Source organism: Saimiri boliviensis, chromosome 7 (assembly GCF_048565385.1).
Source record: "Saimiri boliviensis isolate mSaiBol1 chromosome 7, mSaiBol1.pri, whole genome shotgun sequence".
NCBI lineage: Eukaryota > Metazoa > Chordata > Mammalia > Primates > Cebidae > Saimiri > Saimiri boliviensis.
In genome coordinates, this window is record NC_133455.1 from 44028595 (window position 1) to 44033975 (window position 5381).

General features: G+C 32.6%; 1 non-coding gene across 1 annotated transcript; it reads right to left on the reverse strand.

Moving 5' to 3' along the window:
- Positions 1 to 1704: 1704 nt before the first annotated feature.
- Positions 1705 to 1807, reverse strand: LOC120365138 (U6 spliceosomal RNA). Its single transcript, XR_005580157.1, has one exon. It is a non-coding gene; the product is annotated as a U6 spliceosomal RNA (small nuclear RNA).
- Positions 1808 to 5381: the final 3574 nt, after the last annotated feature.

Consider the following 5381-nt stretch of genomic DNA (forward strand, 5'->3'; position numbering starts at 1 on the left):
TTCCCTCCCTCCCTCTTTCTTTTTTCTTTTCCTTTCCCATTCTTTTCTTTCTTTCCTTCTTTCTTTTTCTTTTCTTTCTTTCTTCTACTTCTTCTTCTTCTTCCTCTCTCTCTCTCTCTCTCTCTCTCTCTCTCTCTCTCTCTCTCTCTCCCCCCCCCCCAGGGTCTCAGTTTGTCACCCAGGCTGGAATGCAGGGCAGCCTCAAAGGATCCTACGTCCTCAGCCTCCCAAGAAGCTGGAACTAGAGGCATGCCCTACCACATTCAGCTAATTTTTGTATTTTTTTGTGGAGATGGGTCTTGCTATGTTGCCCAAGCTAATCTGAAACTCCTCGGCTCAAATGCTCCTCCCACCTTGGCCTCCCAAAGTGCTGGGATTATAGGTGTGAACTACTGTGCCTAGCCTCATGTGACTTCTTTAATGCCAAGTTCTTCATTGACTCTCTTTGGTTCTCAGCATAGTGTGCAGGCCCCTGATCTTCTCTGGCATCTGTTATGATGTTCCCATGTACACCTCAAGCTATTCCTTCCAGAAAAACCTTTATTCTAGTTCCAAATACTTAGTAGCTCTGCTAAGCTAAAAGGTCAATTGCTTAGGCTTAAAACCTGGGACTTTTGTTTTTTTAAATAACCCTGTCTGTTAGCTGTTAGTTTATCAGTTCAAAATCTTAAATATTAAAATTGTAAGATATGAACAAATACAACTTTATGTAGTCACTTTTATTTCAAATTTTTAAATATCAATCTATTCAACAGCAATTCCTAAAGGATCTTTGCTCTTCAACTTTTTTATACTCACAAAAAGAACTAACTACATTCATTTCAAGCTCAGTGTCTTCACAGAGTAAAAACAGAGAGAGTCAGAAAGTCAATCTGAATTTGAAAAGATCTTTCTTTTTCAGAGTTTTAAGGTGGATCCTCAATTATGTCATGTTGAGAAGAATTTTATTCTAGATGGCTAACAGAAGAACTTTTGTCAGTAGAACTGACAAAATGTGCCTGGAAAATGTTCAGCTATTTTGAAAATAAATGTCAGGACGTCAGCTCCCCTTCTCTTTCCTCAGGCTATCATTATTTGGCCATATAACTAACTCATTAGCACTGGCCCTATATATTAACCCCATGAGGGATGCGTAAATAAAGTGAGGCAGAGTCTGTTAATTGGCTTTCAGTGCCTTAATGTCACATACATAAGAAAACTTAGTTTGGTTTTCTTCTTCAATGTTACTTTTTCAGTTGGGCAATTTACTATAGATTTATAGTCACAGTCATAAAAAAAACAATAAAAAAAAGTAATTCTATCACTTTTCAGTCAGTAATGCTGGCCAACTGAATCTGACATAGACAGTAGAGAATGTATACTTGCTGGAGGAGAGAGGAAGCTAGCATTCATAAAGCCTTTGTCATTTTCCCAGTAATAGTAACTTTCTAAAAGGCTCTATCACTTATGTTCTGTCTTCATTCTGCAATCTTATAGTGTATACAGTATATCTAGTATATACAGTAGTAATAACTTCAAGGTTGTCATGGAATGTTCAAGAACAAATGGGCTTTTTTTGTATTTGCATTTATTAACTTATTACACCTGGCAATAATATGAAAAAAAGGATCAAACTTATATAGCCAGTAGTTATATAATTTTCATTTAAGATCCCATTGTCACACACATTATTTAAAGTAATTCAGCTTATTTATTAATTTTTTTCAAAATATGGAACTCTTCATGAATTTGCGTGTCATCCTTGCATAGAGGAGATGCTAATCTCTGTATTGTTCCAATTTTAGTATATGTGCTGTCAAGTGAGCACAATTGAGCTTATTTTTTACGCTACCCTAGAAGTCAGTTTGAAGATGGATTTAGTGCATAGATGGAAAGAAGGAAAGGAATTAGACTTGGGGAACTTTTTTTCTAGCCCATGTAGTTCTGTAACTTATTTATGCAGATAAATCAAAACTCCATCTTCAAGTTAGTGACTTCAAGATTTCTCTGTAAGGATGTTTATCATGACATTGTATATAACAGCAAAAAGGTGGAAATACTTGGATGTCTAACCCTAAGGGATTGATTGATCAATATAGAATGCTAATAGGGCAAGACGTTAAATAGCCATTTCAAGATATTGAAAAATATCATCATAAGTAAGAAAATAAGATAATAAAATATTACCTTATACTTACAAAATAAATATGCACATATATATTTATTGTGTGTGTACATATATATATAGTAGAATATATATTTATATGTATGATAAATATTGGAAGGACATGAACAAAAATGGAAATATGGTTTATCTTCATGCCTTGGGATTATAGATGGTTATTAGCTTTTCCTTTATACTTAGAGCATTAAAAAAATCTTTTACAGTAAACATGTTACAGGATTACTTTTCTAATACGATAAAGAAATGAAATATATTTTAAGTAATATTTATGTCATTCAGGAAAAAATATTTTTAAAATATGTGTATACATATGTCTACATGTTTGTATATATAAATATATACACACACATAGATATTTATGTACATATATAATTTAAGGTATATCACTGAAAATGTCTTGTCACACAAAAATGCATCTGAACCTGGGTTGATAGGATAGTAAATAAATGATCAGTAAAATAGTTTTCATTTTTATTTTGCACTCTGATTACTTCGCAAAAGCAGAAATGAGCTAGTGCCTTGAAAGTTTGAGTTTCATAGCCTTGCCCTAATCTTGTAGCATTAATTCAAGGTTGGATATGTTTTCAATTTTCCTTTTAATCAAGTCTATGAGCCAGAAACCAGGAAAGGAGATCACTGCAGCTGAGCTGCAGTTGTAGTTCCTTGCCTTCAAAATTGAAGATCAGGCGTCTCAGGAGTATAAACTTCATTTAGCCCAAAACAAGAAAGAAAAAAAATCAAATTATACCCCCCAAATATACCCACACCTTCACCTCACAGTGTTTCCTAAGATTCAGTCACCATTCTTAAAAAATATTTTAATATGAGAGATAATTTTACATCTACTTTAAAATATCATGTAACTACACGTATATTTTAAAAATAGAAAATGAAAGAGAAAAAATTCTGTAATTTCACCATTCTAATATATCACAAATGAAATTAGAAAAATATTTGTATTTAAATATAATGATTAAAAAACAGCTCAACTATATGAGTTTATTCATATCATTATTACATCCTCATTACAAACCTGAATATTTAAATGTACAGAATAGGTAAAATGCTTTTGTGTTTTCATAATAATTTTTAATTGGCTCTTGTAGCAAATGTGTGTTCATGTTATAATTTTCATAGTCCCCTATATTTTCCATTAAAATCACAGATCGCAGTAAGTAGATGTAATTTCATAATTTTATTTATTAACATATCTCCTTAATAAGATTCTAAGAAATTAGAGTATGAGGACTATCATAGCTTTTGATTACTCTGGTATCCCTGGCACCCAGCTCAGTTATTGGCACAGAGTAAGGCTGAAAATGAAAGAATGACAGTTATCCAATGAATGAATAAGAAGTCTCTTCACTTAATCAGCATCATTTGGTCCACTTTGAGTCTGCTATCTACTTTTGAATCAAACATGTCTTTTCATAGAGTTTCCTTACATTCTTTCCTTGAAAATTTATTTTAGGATTATTTTGTTTAACCGTATATTGCAGAGTTATTTAAAAATATGCATTTTACAGGATGTAAATGCATAATTTACATCATGTAAAACTTACACTCACAGGAAGTCTGGATTTCAGGGATCAAGAGAGACATCCATGAGTGCATAATACTTGCCATTGTGGTATAATGGAAACACCAATATACCACAATATGTGATTGTAGTATACTGGAAACACATACTCTGTAATAAAATTAACCTGGGTTCAAATGCATGCTTGCTTATATACTTGTGTGATCTAGGATAGGTTATCCTGATTTCTTTGAGTGTCAATGTAAACATCGATAAATTCAAAATGTATGCAACTTAACTGGCCAAGGCTGTAGCTGTAAATAATAAATAACATGTATATAGTACCCGGTACATAGAGAAAATTTTCATAATATTAGTTCCAATCCCTAACAAACTCAGACATTAATACTAAATAAAGAACAAGTGACTGTGGTTTTCTACTTTGTACAGGATTTCATATTTTATATCCTATTTAGGAAATGATAACTGTGAATAAAATAATTTGTAAAACTCATGCTATCTATGGAGTTGTCCCAGGATCATGGACTGCTTTTACCAAAACAACAAATAATTTGGTCCTGGAAGAGTTTCTTTCGTAGCATAATATCACTAATATAAATCACCTTCAGAGAAAAAAATTGCAAGGCACAAAGAAGCTACAGATATAGTGAAAAAATCATTAATGATGATAAACATAAATTAGTCAAGCAACAAAGTTCAGATATTGAATTATGAGAGTGTCGACAGTTTGCCATTCAAAGCAGATGGCAGAGATCTTGAAATCACATTATAAGTAAAGTAACAACATGCCTGCCTGTGTTTTTGGTTATGTACTGCCAGGGATTTGAATCAACTGAAAAAATATATGATTTATTCAATGACACACTTACGTTATACCCAATTGTTTTATCAACAATTAGTGGAGATTTATACTTCACAGGTATTCAGCCGAAGTTAACTGCGTTCTTGGCATTAAAAAAAAAACAACACTGTAGGGTTTATGAAGCAATTAGACTGCATGTATGCTTCTTATAGTCATTGACTCCCTGAATTTTGTTTTTTAAGTAACCTCTTATTTTATTCAGGGATAATAGGAAAGAACATGTAAATAAATAAACTTTGCACACAAAAATCCAGATATATGAAACTTTGAACATATTTTCCCACAAAACTAACAAAAATAATACTTATTATTAGTCAATAAATATCTACCACTTTACATGAATGATCCCATTTAATACTTACCACAACCCTATGAGCATGGTTCTATCATTAACCCCAATTTGCAAATGAGGAAATCTGGGCTTATAGAAGTTGAGAAACATAACTGAGTTCAGATAGTTGGTAGATTGGCAAATTCCAGTGAATGTGCTATTCAACCTCTCCAAAACCTATTATCTTAACTCTTCCCACCCTGGAACTGCTGACAAGAATTCAAATGAAATGATTAGAGTGTTAGGCCATCATAGATATTGAACATTAATGATCAACAAAATAACTAAAAGATAAGTAATCAGAGGAGGGTATAACAAAAAGCAGCCTAGTGCATAGACTTTACAAGTGAGGGTGACCTTTAAGATCACTTTGTACAGTGTCCTCATGATAGAGTCCAAGATAGAGAAGATAAGGAAGATTGAGCCCAGGTCACTTTCTATGGCCTGACATCTTCTCATAATATCATTGTATAAAACCCTTAAC